Below are 15,634 nucleotides of genomic sequence, written 5' to 3'. Positions count from 1 at the left end.
TATGTCTCACATAGTCATGTTTTTCTTTAAACATAGTATAAGACTGAATAATTCAGTCTGTTTATTAATTTATTAACTCATTTGCAAATTAAAATATTAGAAATATAATATTTAATTCTTATCAAGAGACATAATATCATTTGAAAACAAAAATGGAAAACATTCTATCTACAGATAACATATATATATATATATATATAATTTTCTACATATTATATAGTGATTAAACCAGAATAAGGTGAAAAGTATATTCAGCCATGGGAAAGTAACCTATTATGAATCTCTATTTCCCTCCACTATTATTTCATAAAGCCAATACTTTATCCTATACAATTGCAGTATATTTTTGTAGTGTACAAAACCCATTTTCGAAATCTAAAACAATATATAGAAAGCAGAGAGATCAGAAAGAAAAAAAGGAATGGAAAGAAAAGCAAGGGAACTAGAATGGAATTGAGAGGGTGAGGGATCCTATTCCAATAAAACTGATCAAGGAATATGGCAGGGTAAATGAGGGAATGGAAATACCGAAATATTAAACAAAAGAGTGAGTATATGAAATCTTGGGACTTTTTAAAGAAAAATATTAATGAGTTGTGATTAAGAAGAATAATGATTTATGAACAGGAATATAATGTACTTTAAAATTTAGAAAAAATATGCATAAGACTGAGCTACACAGGAAGCAGAGATCTGTTGATGATGGTGTAAAGCCAAGCTGGGCAGGAGAGTCAGGAGAATATTATTTTCATTTAACCACCACAGAATCAAAAGAGGATTTTTGGCTCAAGTTTTGAAGCACTAGACTTGAGCAAAAAATAAACAAAACAACATAAACTCCTGAACTGTACCAAGGTTTTATGTTCAAGACCCAGGACTGACTGGTAACAAAAGAGAAATTTTAGGCAAATGAATAAGAAAGCATAATTAAAAAACTAGTAAAAGTGAAAATACACTATTAGAGATGATTGAATAAGTGCAGAGTAAATGGAAAAAGCCAAAAATCTATATAATGAAATTCAAATTTACTTGGCTTAGGCTACAACTTCTGATTGTAGCATTACTACAAAAATGAAGGTCACTTATTCATTGACTTGATTTCATCTATTATCTGATGTAAAACAAGAATGTAGAATTTTGTCACAACCTTCTATATGTTTGATGATACATGTAAATTTAATCTTTAAAGGCCTTACTTCTCCCAATGTGTATTTTATCTTGGAAGCCATGCAGAAAATTTCTTTCATGCCTTAACAAGATGATGTAGCACTTGAGGGCAAAGATGCAGCCCAGCAACCTTGCACTGGAAGCCAAGATGGAGAAAACCTTTGTAGCCACCATGACTTTCCCCTTGGCACTGTGGTAGACAGGCAGGAAAGTGAGCCAGACACTGCAGAACACAAGCATGCTGAAGGTCAGGAACTTGGCTTCATTAAAGGTAACAGGCAGGTTTCTTGACAGGAAAGCCACAGTAAAGCTGGCCAGGGCCAGGCAAACTAAGTATCCCAAGACACAGTAGAAAGCAGTGAGGGAAAGAAAAAAAAAACATTTGAATACATATCTTAGGGTTCATTTCCCTAACATCACCTTATCTGACCTTTTCTGCTTGACTCAGACATATACTAGATATTGCAAATAAGGGAAACCATGGGACCTATGTTTCTTTGGGCCTGGCTTACTTCACTTAATATAATTTTTTCCAAGCCTTTCCATTTCCTAACAAATGGGGCAATGCCATTCTTTCTGATGGAGGCATAGAATTCCATTGTGTATATATACCACATTTTCTTGATCCATTCATCTACTGAGGGGCATCTGGGTTGCTTCCATATCTTAGCTATAGTAAATAATGCTGCAATAAACATAGTCGTGCTGGTAGCTTTAGTGTGGTCTTATTTGTGAACATTTGGGTAAGGATGGGAAGGGATGGGAAGGGAAAACAAAGGAGGAGGCTACAATGCTTGATAAGAAATGTACTCATTATCTTGCCCATGTAATTGCAACCCCTCTGTACAGTATTTTCACAATAAAAAAAGAAAGCAGTGAGGGAGCCCTTGTTACATAGAATTATCACGTGGCCAAGTTAAGAATATGCATCTGTGTCACTGAAGGGAGGGGAAATACCCAGTCAGAGTCCACAGAGAGCCAGAGTCCACTCTGGATCAGAGTGCAGATGGGAATGATGAAGTTAGGAGCCCCTGTCAGCAGTAGCCACCTCATCTTTCTCCCTGGAGAAGTGACCTTGAAGGCCAGAATCACAGTTACAGTTTTGGCCAAGACAGCAGTAAGAGCTACAGTGAATACAACTACAAATGTCATTTACTGTAGAATGCAGGTAATTGTGTTGGAATGGCCTATAAAGAGCAAGGGCAGAGAATACAGAAAATGAGGGAGATGAGCAGGGGTAGCTGAGAGCCTGGTTATTAGCCTTGACAATGGGCGTTTTATGACATTTCACAGACTCCAAGCAAACTGCTGTGAGTGTACATAAACAAAGAGCCATGCAAGCCAAGGCCATCCCCAAGGGCTCTTTATAATCCAAGAAACTTGCAGCTTTTAGGAGGCACTGGTTTCTCTCTGTGTTGGCATACTGGTGATCTGGACACTTAACACACTGCTCCATATCTTGTGCGGAAGTCAAATAAACATTAGTTCCCTTTCAGTACTTAAAAAGAATTTTAAAATTCCATTTTAGAGATAATTCTAATGTGTTAGTACTTGTTAACATCAAAGTGAATATTACTTTGTATTACCATATATATCCAGTAATATGTCTTCATCATTTTCTGACACACAAGCCCACATTCGTATAAATAGGAGCCCAGTAATCCTTCCTTGCAGTTTTTATACTTACCTCTAAAGATTTTGGCAGTAGAAATTTAAATCAATCTTTGAAGCTTTAAAGTCATATTGTACACAACCCTTCTGCCTGCTTCTTCTACAAACCTCAACCTAGAGTACTTGGTCTTTTGTCAGAACATTTCAGGCCACTAGAAAGTAAAGATGTGCAAGATCTCTGTTTGCTTTGTATTGTATACTTAATTATGAGGACAGTGGAGACCTTATCTTTCAAAAGGGTTTGTACTTGATATGATAGATGTTTAAGTTACATTAGTGATTAATTGAATAGCGATGCATATAGCAGAGTGGAAAAGTTAATCCTACATGTCACTCAGAGCCCATGATTGTTTTTTAAAGTAGCAATATCATCATGTTCACAATTAAATTACAAAGTGAAAGAAGAAAAACTTTGATGCTGTTATCCTAATACAAAATTTCTGCATGGCAAGGATTGTGGGAGACTAAGCATTATTATAATTTTTTTCCCCAAGTCATGAACTTACTTGTCCAATTAGACATCTCATTCTCTGAGCAAGGGGTGTAACCAAAGCAACAGGCAGCCTTTCCCTCCTGAGGGGATTTCCTGAATCCAGGACCACAATTCTCACTGCAGACAGAGAGGAGGCTGAGAAAAATCAGACATGTGTCAGTAACTGTACAGATTTTATCTGACATTCTAGAATCCCATTATTTTAAATAATAGGATTGTTAAGCATATTATTTTGTGTACAAATATCTGGTCAGTTAATTGAATCCTGCTATAGATTTCACACCATACAACAAAAGGCATAAGAGCTATAGCCTTTATCTCTGTCTAGAATGTTAAACTAATGAGAAGTGTGAGACCTTAAAAATGTGGAAGTTAATGGTGAGAAAATAAGTCCTAGTGTCTTGCCCTATGGATTTTCCTTGAATTCCTGTGATTATTTTCTCCTACTCATTTGTGACTGAGGAGTTATAAAGAGGAAGAATCCTCTTTGAACTGTTAGGATGTTGTAAGCTAATGCACAGGCCTCCTTTTTTCTAGGGTTGTTTAACCACAGACCTCTTAAATCTTCTTATTTTTCCAGTGACTATGGGGTGAGAATCTTGTTTTGCTCAGACTCCTTCACTGATACCTCTCACCAAAATGCCTAAGTAGTAGGTAACTAACCACTTAATAGAACTACCTTAAGATGGGGCAAAATAAACCTTTAAAACAGAGAAAATGATTCTTCTTGTACTTTGTCACAGCTTAGAAACCTAAGAAAAATCAATTTATATTTTATGATAACATGCTCAATAATCCTTTAGAACCACACTGTTAACTTTTTTTTTTGTTGATCCTGGTGCTGAACTCAGAGCCTGGGTGCTTCCCTTGAGTTTTTTTCCCCTCAAGAGTAGCATTCTACCACTTGAGCTAAATCTCCATTTGAGATTTTTGGTATTTAGCTGAGATTAGAGTCTCACAGATTTTCAACCCAGTTGAGCCTTAATCTTAGATCTCTAATCTTAGATCCTAGTTTGCTAGTCTACTGAATAGATAGGATTAAAAGCATGGGCCATCAATAACAAGCCCTGTTAAATTATTATGTTTCTTTCCTATCCAACAGTCAGTTGATACAATTTCTTAAGGTGGAAATATTTAAATGTACAATACTTGGCTGTTAGTAAGCATGTTATCTACAAATTTGTGTGTGTGTGTGTGTGGGTGCGTGTGTGTTCACATGCACCACAACTAAGTCTTGAACTGAGAAGCTAGACTATGTATCTGAGTTTTGTTGCTTAAAGCAAACATCCTAATGCATGATTGACAGATCCACTTCCAGCTTTATTGATGGTTGATTGGAGATGAGTCTCACACGCTTTCCTGCTAGGAATGATTTGAAACACAATATTCACATCTCAGCCAGCTAAGTAGCTAGTATTACAGGAGTAAGTTGCTGGCACCCAACCAGGTACAAATTTTAAGTTTTAATTTCACTTACTTATATATCCTTAAAATCATTACAAAGTGATCCAACACACCTCTGTAGTTTCTATGGACCACTCTACCATATCATCAGATAAAGATAGTTGATTGCTATGTAGTGTATATGGAGAAAATTTTCCTACTTTCACTTCAAGTGTAAGACCTTGTGGAAAATTCCAAATGTTCACAATGTCATACTCTGCCTCCAATTTCCTTTTTTCATGCAAAATCACTTGATCTCCAGCAGGATTGTGAAATTGGATGTTCTTTAGAAAAGGATGCATGTAAAAGAGAAGCATCATATTATGGAGAAGTACTTCCCACAGATAAGATGAAAAATTTGAACTAAGATAATCCTGGTTGCCTTACATTTCTGATTCAGAATTTGAAAGTGGTAGAGACACATAATGGAGTACACCAATCTATGGAGGAATAAATATAATGTTTCTTCATCCTCGTCACTCAACATGGAAAGAGAAGGCCTCTTTTCAAGAGAAACCTAGTCCCATGTAAATATTAATTAGGGAGACAATTTTCAGTTGCCTAACTAGAGTTTTCCACATCCACTAACTGTATGAATATCTATAGATTGAGCTTGGTAAATTTTTAATATTCAATTTAGAACAAAATTGGATCACTTATGACAAATATGATAATTGTGTGCAGGAGCTCATTGTTTGCAATTACTTAAGAAATGCAGAAGGAAACAGTGATTTCACAGTTCTCAAAACACTACCAATTAGCATGTTCAGACTCTTTGTAGTTCAAACAATTTTTAGAAATATGGAATACATCTTGGCCTTGTTCCTGAGCTGCTTTCCTGAGGTGCATATGAACACATGTCTTAATAATCTCAAAGTCATTTAAAGCATTATAGTTTCTTGGGTTTTGGAAAAATTCCTGAAACATTTAATTTCATTCAGTAAGGAATCTCTCTACGAAGTACCTTTTTTCTTGGTGTGTGTCATCCAACACAGAAGGCCTTACCTCTGTGGGGAAGGCAATGTCCTTTTTCTATTTCCTATTGTTTGTATTTCAGTTTGATGAAGAAGCATCTCGTGGAGAGCCTGGGCCACAGCATACACAGCATTATAGATAGTGTAACTGTCCCTAGACATTGTCTTGTCAAATGTGTGTCTAGGCAACCAGTCCAAGGAGGCAACATGAGGACAGTTCTCCCATATTATACAGTCAGACTTAGAATCTGAGCAATTGAAATAGAGAAACCACAGCCTAACAAGGAAAAAGTCTTCTGTGCATTTGGAAGGGTTAACTGCCTTGACAAAATCTGTGAATCCAGAAACATCTGGGTGATGATGTGAAAAAATGAGAGGTACATGGAATGAACCTAGAGTAAAATATGTTTTTTTCATAGTTAAGTTCCTGATAAAAACTTTTCCTTGCATTAAAAATTGATCAGTACACATTATAATCTATAGTAGGGATTCATTTTCAGCATATGTGATGATGACATTGGCTGAGGATTTATTAATCTGGTTATAATGTGCCATATATTTTAATATATAGGACAAGATAAAATTTAGGATCACTACCTGAAAAACTGCACAAACTCTGTTCTTGGCCATCTCTTCTTTCAATGCAGGATGAACCCAAAATCTACTAAGGTTAATAGTCCCACCCAATTCCGGCTGAAGTGAAGAAGTAATAAGACCATGGCAGTTGCTATCGATGTGTCCTTTGAGGCCATCTGAGAGCAGGAAACTTGTTATTGGACAGTTTTTTCTTTGGGGATTTGTTTTTGGACGATTTAATTTTTTAAATTTTAACTGTATTTTAGATATGAGACTATTGTCCGTTGTATGGCTAGTAGATCTTCTCCCAATCCGTGGGCTTTCTATTGATGTTACTAGCTATGTCCTTTGCCATGCAGAAGCTCTGCAGCTTCATGCAATCACATTTGTCCAACCTTTCTTTGATTTGTAGAGTTTTGAACTATGCAAAGGAGCCCTAGCGTTTCTCCTATTCCTTCCTGTAATGTTTTCAGGGTGTCTGCTTTGACTCCGAGGTCTTTGATCCATTTGGATTTGATTCTGGTGCAGGTTGATATATAAGAATCTAGATATAGTTTTCTCTAAGTATTTAACCAATTTTGCCAGTACCATTTACTGAAAAGGCTGTATTTCTTCCATTCTATTTTTTTTAGCTCCCTTATTGAAGTTTAGGTGGCTCTAATTCTGTGTGTTCATTTCTGAGACTTCAGTTCTATTCCATTGGTCCTCAGGTTTGTTCTTGTGCCAGTACCAAGCTGTTCCAGTATCAAGATGTTTTGATTACTTCAGGTGTGTAATAGAGTTCGAAATTTGGTATTGATATTCTTCCAGCACCCTTCTTTCTGCTAAGGAATGTTTTTTTGCTATTTAGGGTCTTTAATTGTTCCATATGAACTTTGAGTTGCTTCTTGTATTTCCTTGATGAATGAGGTTGGGATATTTATGGATATCACATTGAATTTGTAGATAGCCTTTAGCAGTATTGCCATTTTCGTGATGTTAATCCTCCCAATACAGAAGCATAAAAAGTTTTCCACTTCCTTAGTTCTGCTTTAATTTCCTTTTCAGGTTTTTTAAAGTTTTCATTATAGAGGCTTTTCACTTCTTTAGTTAACTCCTAGGTGTTTTATTTTTTGTTGGGCTATTAAAAATGGAGTTGCTTTCCTGATTTCAGCCACTTTCTTCTCATTATTGGCATAGAGAAAAAGCCATTATTATTTTTTTTTGTCGATCGTGGGGCCTGAATTCTGGGTCTGGGTGCTGTCCCTCAGCACTTCAGCTCAAGGCTTGCGCACTATCACTTGAGCCACAGGGCCACTTCTGGCTTTTTCTGCTTATGTGGTGTTGAGTTATCAAATCCAGGGCCTCATGCATGCAAGGCAAGCACTCTACCACTGAGCCACTTTCCCAGCCCAAAGCCATTGATTTTTTGAGGGTTAATTTTATACCCTGCTACTTTGCCAATGTTTCAGTTAAGCTAGAGTAACTTGGAAGTGGAACCCATTGAGTTCTTTAAATACAAGAACATACCATCTGCAAAGCAGTGGTGTTTTACTTCATTGTTTCCTCTGGATCCACTTTACGTTTTCATCTTGTCTTATTGCTCTAGCTAGGCATTCTAATACTAAATTGAAGAGGAGTGGAAAGACTGGACATCCTTGTCTCATTCCTGAAGTTAGAGGAAGTGGCTTTATCTTTTAACGCAGGCTGTAGGTTTGCCATACACAGCCTTTACTAAATTGAGGAATGTTCCCTGTATTACTAGTTTTTCCACAGCTTTCATAATAAAGGGATGTTAGATCTTGTCAAATGCTTTTTCTGCATCTATTGAGATAATCATATGGTTCTTATCCTTGTTCTTGTTGATGTGATGAATTATATTGTTTGATTTGCTTATATTTTTAAATTTTATTTTAATTTATTTGTGAACATACTGTACAGAGGGGTTACAATTACATGGGCAGGATAATGCGTACATTTCTTACCAAGCATTGCAGCCTCCTCCTTTGTTTAACCTTCACTTCCCTTCCCAGCCTCCCCCATCTCCCCCAATCCCAATCCTTCTCCTCCCTGATTTGCTTATATTGAACCAGCTTTGCATCCCTGAAATTAATTCTATTTGATCAAGGTGTATGATTTTTTTGAGTTATTGAAATCGATTTGCCAAAATTTTGTTGATAAGTTTTGCACTGGTGTTAATCATAGAAATGGGTCTATAGTTCTCTTTCTTTGATAAGCCCCTGCCTGGTTTTGAAATGAGGGCTATGATGGCTTTGTAGAAAGAGTTTGGTAGTGAACTTTTACTTTCAATTTCATTGATGAGTTGGAGGAGTATTGGTGTGAGTTCTGTTTTGAAGGGCATATTTGTATTTTCGACTTTATATTACATATGAGGAACATATACTTCCTTTTTCTTTCTAATCCTGACTTACTTCATCCAGTATGTCTTATACATGAGTGTGTGTGTGTGTGTATATGTGTGTGTGTGTGTGTTAGTACAGGGCAAGGGACTCAGGGCTTCATATGCTTTTATGGCTTTTTCCTTAAAAGCTAGCACTCTACCACTTGAACCACCTAATACTGCCTTTTCTTTTCTACTTAATTAGATATATGTTTCCTGAGTCTCTATAATATCAAATGTGAGCCACCAGTTCCTAGCTCAACATATTTTTAAACTTTAATATCATTTTCTGTTTCTTGACTTTTTAAATAAAATTAATGATAGGATTAAAACTAAAAACAAACAAACACAAAAAATAAAAAAAACTTCATCTGCTCTAAATTTATCATCTCCTTTTCCAAACCTATAGGACCAGAGATATTCCACTTTTTAATACTAACTCTTTGATATGACAAAATTTTAGTAGTTCATAAAGCAGTCTCTATCATGTTATTCCCACACCTGAAGAGAACTAAATTAGACATTTATAATATCCCCCACTCCTCCCACTCACACCTGTGGAACTTGTAGAGGTCCAACACTGTCCCAATCTGGGTAGATATTGCTCCTGACATTCCTGTAAGTACTGTTATTGACTTGTTCTCTCTCATACAGTTATAGTTTGGTATTTTGTACTTCCCAAAGAGATTAATAAAGAGACGTTTAAATGCTGTCCTTGTTCCATATTGAACATCATAGATATCAAATTCCAGAGTCAAGTTATGTAAAAGATCAGGGTTTTTGTTGATCTCTTCAATAGCAAAAGCCAAGGCTAAAACAAACTGATAGTTCCTTAACGTAAACCTGCATAGGGAACATAGCAATTCATGAGGAGTATTTCAAACTTATGACTTTTATAGATTGAATGCTTGCTTCTCTACCAATGAATATATTAAAATATTATCCCTAATTGGGATGGAATGAGAATGTAGTGTCTTGTGCTTTTATATAAGATTATGGTGTGTCAACAATGAGAAGATAGAGACTGAAATCAGGATAGCAATTATTTTGTAATAGTTTCAAAAAAATTGAAAATGCCAAGGACTTAACCAAAGATGTGAACAAAATCCATGAAGAAAACTTAAAAATCTGAAAAATTTAACACAAATATAAAGAAATGGAGTAACCTTTCATCCTCTTGATTGGGAAGCATTAGTATCATGAAAATGGCAGTACTGCTCCAAGGTATCTACAAATTCTATGCAATATGCATTAAAATCCCAACAAAACTCTTCAATGATATAGAAGAAGCAAGATGAATATTCTTATAGAACAATCAAATACCTGGCAAGTAAAATATTCTTAAGCATCAAGAACAGGGTTGGAGGACTATCAGTACCCAAACTTCAAACTCTGTGACAAAGCCATAGTAATTAAAACTGGTAGTGGTACAAGAGGACCAATGGAATAAATGGCCAAAGTATGAACCTACATATCTATAGCCATCTAATAATTCAGAAGAGAAACAGAAACACAGGATTGAAGAAAGATAGTCTCATCAACAATTGGTGCCAGCAAAATCTGGTATACATGTGCAGGAGCTTAATTGGCTTGTTGGTATTGTTTTTGTTATTTCTTTCCTCTTTAGAATGTTTCCTAACTGTGTTATGTGTATTTTTGTGCTGAAGACCTTTGTAACAGCCTACAGCCTGTTAACTGTATAATAAAGACTCCAATATTCTGTATTTTAAAATGTGACTTCTGGGATGATTTACCTTACAACAACCTCTCCTCTCCTCCCTTCTCCTCTCCTCTCCTCCCCTCCCCTCTCCTCTCCTCTCCTCTGAAAGCTTTTATCAGTTAAGTCTCTCTTGTTTATGACCTGTGAATTATGAGGAGGATGCCACTTTATTTGTGTGTACAAAGAGATGCAAAGAGAGTTGATTTAAAGATCCAGATGATACTTAACCATAGAACAAAATTAACAGAGAAAAAGGAGGCAGAAAGTTTAAAAACAAAACTAAAAGATTCTTTGATTTCTACCACTTCCCAATTCCTGATCATACACCAATCTTTCCACTAACTGCCTTTTCTGTTTCATTCAAAGTTTATTAATATAGTGGTAAACTTTTCACAAGGGAAAAATGTGGAAAAGGAAGAAAATTCTATACAGCTGGAGGCAATAATGGAATATCCAAGAACAATTAATACACGCTAATAAAATAAACAATGGTGTTAAATCCTTCAATCATTTGGAATTGGCCCTTCAAAAGTAATCAGAATCAGTAGATCATAAAAAATTTGCTTATAAACATTACTTTCTAATGCCCATGTCTGTCTACTTTGTAACTGGCTAGAAACTTACACCCTTGCTACTCATCTTCAATAGTGGGTAGTAAAAAGCAAAGGTTGTCAAATTTAAAAAAACATTTAAAATTCCAAGCCGGTGTATCTACTCAAAGCCCTAATTGACAATAAATTTTGGACAGGCAGCAGCCACACAAATTCATCTTTCAGAACAAAAATTCGTGGACCTAACATCATATTAAGAACTGTCTAAAGACCTACACAGTTATCTTAGTCATTGCTAGGAACAACAGCAGTTGGGTTCCCCAAGCATGCAGGAAAATACTCTCACAAACCAAAGTACTAAACAGGCTACACTGTAGCCCCCAAATATCTGTATAATTATTAAAAGTTAAAGGTAGGTACTTTCATGTTTAGGGTAAATATTACTCATAATGACAACCTGGCAACCCCTTGGTAAAATAGATTAAGATTTTACGTCCCTGACTAGGCTGGATCAATATCCTGAAGTGAACTTTAAAAAGTTACAATAAATGGATCTTGAGCCATTAACTCCCACTAAAATCAAAGGACTGGAGTAATTTTTTTAAAAAATCAGAAAAATAGTTTTAAAAAGAGACATCAAAAACAATGGTAACAAGTGTACAAATGTAAAGAAAACAGTTATAGAACAATTACAGGCTCAAGCCTTCTATCTCTGCCTAAAAACCTTAGCTTTATTTTAACAAAGTTGTTACCCTGGTAAATTACCCAGAAGCCATTACCTAAAGCTGTGCAAAACCAAAAAGGAACAAATGACACCAACAATAAGCAACAACAGTGGGTGCCAGCCTACAAATCCAGCATACAAAAAAAATGGCAAATTGCATTAAAAATCAGCTCCTGCCTTAAATTAAGCTCCTTTAACTTGCCTCTATAAAAATTTGCAGACAACTCAACTGAACATATGCAATCAGTCTTAGCTGAAGGAAAACAATACTGTTGTCCATCCTTTCCAACTGGAAAAGTTCAAGGACAATGTGACTGTCATCTGGAGGGGACTTCATGTTCATTCTGACCACATCCACTGTAGTAAAAGTAAATGAGACACTGTGAATGCTCCCTGGTAAAAGGCCACTTTAAAACTACTAACACTCTTATGAAACATTCATTCTGTAATTTATAAATCTTAACCACATGGACCTAAAAACACCTAGTTATATTATTTTACCAATAAGACAGGTATACTCCACATGACCTGTCATACACTTTGCTTGAAATAACTTGGCTACATGAGCCCAATACAGCTCTCTCACTAAAAATAAATTAATGTTCTATACATTAGACCTGTAAGAAATGTAATAAGGCACCCTGGTTGTAATAACCTGAAAAATGTGACTCTATCTTAGAAATAGAACTATAACCACAACCATGGGACTAGTTCCTTAAGACTTATCATTTACAAAATATACTCTAAGTGTACACTAAAAACAGGTTGTAACAAGTCATAAAACATGTAAAGCATTGTTTAAATTCTGTAATTTCATACTAGGCTCGAACTTACCAAAAAAAAACCCAGACTTTTCATCCCTATTAAAAAAAAACCCAGGGGCTGGGAAGGTGGCTCAGTGGTAGAGTGCCTTGCATGCCTGAGGCCCTGGGTTCGATTCCTCAGCACCACATAAGCAAAAAGAAAAAAAAGCCGGAAGTGGCGCTGTGGCTCAAGTGGTAGAGTGCTAGCCTTGAGCTGAAGAGCTGAGGGACAGCGCCCAGGCCCAGAGTTCAGGCCCCACAACCGGACCCCCCAAAAACAAACAAACAAACAAAAAACAAACCCCAAATATAGATTCTCAGTGTAAAAAGAGCCTTAAAATCCAACTCAGCACTGCACTTGGCGACCCACTCACTGACTCAGTTTATTCACCAGCTGGTTAATAAGCATTCTTTTGGTTCTCCCTGGTGACATACCGCAAATAATAGAATTGAAATAATGAAAGTGGGTGTATTCCCAAAAGTACTCCAAAAAGTTGCAGTGGTATATCCCTGAAAATTCCAGGGCATTGCTTTTCAGGAATAGAAAAAAATAATCCTAAATCATTAATCAGTACAAATGACTATAATCCTAGTTAAGAATAAGATGATTATTGCCTAAACCTAGACTGGGCAAAAAGTTCAGAGGAACACTTACCTAGATGGGGTGGCAAATCTCTCATCCTAACTCTGTAAAAGATAGAGATTGAGGGAATCGAATCAAGAGTTCTAGTCCAGTCGTGTGTATGTATGTCTCAATAGTAGTTCACATCTATATTCAGAGCTATGGTAGGAATATAAAAAGAAGGATAACATTTGTTTGCCATCAAGAATGTAAACTTATTACAAAATACACTGAGTGATCTGGGTGTTGGTGGCTCATGGCTAGGTACTTAGGAGCTTGAGATCTGAAAATTGCAGTTCAATGTCAGTCCAGGTAGGAATGTCAGTGAGACTCTTATCCCCAATGAACTACCCACAATCCAGAATTATGCAGTGGTTCAAAGTGGTAGATCACTATCCTAGAGCCAAAAAGCACAGGAAAAATTCCAAGGTCCTCATTTCAAACCTCAGAACTGGCTCAAGAAAATCCCACACAGAGCAGAAGAGACATGACAGGTTTTTGATGGGTATCATTACCTTTTAGATGTTCTTGCACAAACACTCACGTGAACAAGCTAGTCTCACATATGAAGTATTAAGAAAATAAGAGCTGGAGGCAAAGTAGTTTTGAATTTGTCAATAGGCCAGGAGTAGTATCAGTTAGGGTAAATAAAAAGACCATGGCAATTGTTGCATCCTAAGAACTCCCAATGATGAACAAACTTCAGTAAAATTTTTACCTTAGCAAAAAAAGACTTTACCTTTGCAGGGAAACAATGGGCTCACCTATATAAAATCTCTTGGTTAAAGGCCTCAGGTTTGGTAGGCAGGACATTAAGGTCAACAAAATCTCTAAGCTTTCCCTTTAACTGTAGGCGGAACCACAGCTCAGCAGCTTCCAAGGAGGAAAATTGGCTAACAGCAGATTAAACTGTGAGTTGATTGTAGAGTTAGGTCAAAGAGAAGCCAGAAACTTGGCAAGATTTTGGATTTGTTTCAGACAATACAATCTCAAGAAGCCAGCAACAGCTCTGGAACAGGTACAGAGGATTTTTGATGTCTGTGTGTGTGTGAGTGTGTGTGTGTGTGTGTGTACATGGAATTTTTGGACAGTATCCTTCTCTATGACAAGGCCAGCTAGAGCTGGCTCTGGCTCTAGCTATTAAACTAATGTTGTGTGATCACTAGAGGTGGAATCAGGGAATAATCTAGCTATTTCTCTTTATGTGGACAAAAAAAAAAAGGATTCTCAATTGATTGTACATCAGAGAGTGAAGATGGCCCTGATCATTTTTCTTCTACTGGGCTATGTGATAGAGTCAAAGATGTAGCTAAATCTATCTCTGGCCTTTGAATGAGAATGATAATGGGGCTGAAGGTAGAAGTGCATGAGGCAAAAATGTATTATATATTATTCTTTTAAGCCTTTGCAAAGCAAACGAAATCTTCATTCATTATGTAGCCAATCTGCAACGTTCTATCGAGAAAATTCTTCAACTTCCTTCTTTTGGATTTCAGGGTCCTCTTACTGTTGGCCCAATATCAGTATGGAAATCTGCTCCCCTTGGTGCCCTACAGCACCAATGCCAGTATATACTCTCTTTTTCAGCTTTGGGATCTTAACTATCAGGTTTGGCTTTGCTAGACTCTTGAACCTCAATCTGAGCCAAGGGAAAGAAGATATAGAATTCTAGATCTGACCCAATCTTACAAAGTTTCCATTGAGGCAGTAGACATGTACACTCTAGGCATCCATAGCTCTCTCAGTAATCATCCTTCTATGAGGCCAGGATACAGGCCATAACACTTGATGTAGATTGGAGGGGTTCTGAACCCCAAAAACTCCTAGCATTTCCCTCCCTTCTCAAGCTGTAGCTGCAGGGAATCAGTGATTGTTTCTGTAGTCTAAACACCAGCATAACAGAAGATAAGCCAATTTGGCTGCCCAACCAGTGACATGACAGGAAATTCAAATAGTAGCCTTGAGGTAGAAATCCAGAGACCAAGTGCTGTTAGTTGCTCTACCCTTTTCTGAAAGTTCCATACCCTCCTTTCTCTCTCATGAAGATGGTTTGTTACAACATTCATCTCTCAGCTACAGTCTCAACTGGAGCTCAAAACAATACCTACCCTCTTGTAACTTCTTTCCCCTAAAGTAAAAGCACTCTAGCTCAAATTTCTAGAGTATATCTTAAGTATCACCGTGTTGAAGATAAGTACCCTCTCTTCAGCAAAAACATACTCATTTTGTGAGTAGGTCCTATAGTGTGAAGTTCAAACTAGAGTAAGGAAGAATTTTATCATGTCTAGAGTCCAGAAGGTCTTCACACCTAATGAACCTGTTTAGGACCTGTAGTGTTAATGAACAATTGTCCATTGCATGGAGAACAGAAGAGCTTGGGTTTTCCTGATCATCTCAGTAAACTATGCTCAGTGCCTTGAGTAATGATGTTATTCTGTAGTTCCATATCTCTACAGTGTATGAGGAAAACAACGAGCTCCATTCCAGATAATCCTGACTGCCGAGAGTGA

At 36.7% G+C, this 15,634-nt stretch overlaps 1 pseudogene; it reads right to left on the bottom strand.

The window, feature by feature from the left end:
• Positions 1-1,176: 1,176 nt before the first annotated feature.
• LOC105992194 overlaps positions 1,177-15,634 on the bottom strand; it is a 42,052-nt pseudogene continuing 27,594 nt past the window's right edge.

The sequence above is a fragment of the Dipodomys ordii genome, unplaced genomic scaffold (assembly GCF_000151885.1).
Source record: "Dipodomys ordii isolate 6190 unplaced genomic scaffold, Dord_2.0 Scaffold81, whole genome shotgun sequence".
NCBI lineage: Eukaryota > Metazoa > Chordata > Mammalia > Rodentia > Heteromyidae > Dipodomys > Dipodomys ordii.
Note: the sequence above shows the minus strand (reverse complement) of the source record. Positions and strands in the feature narration are given on the sequence as shown.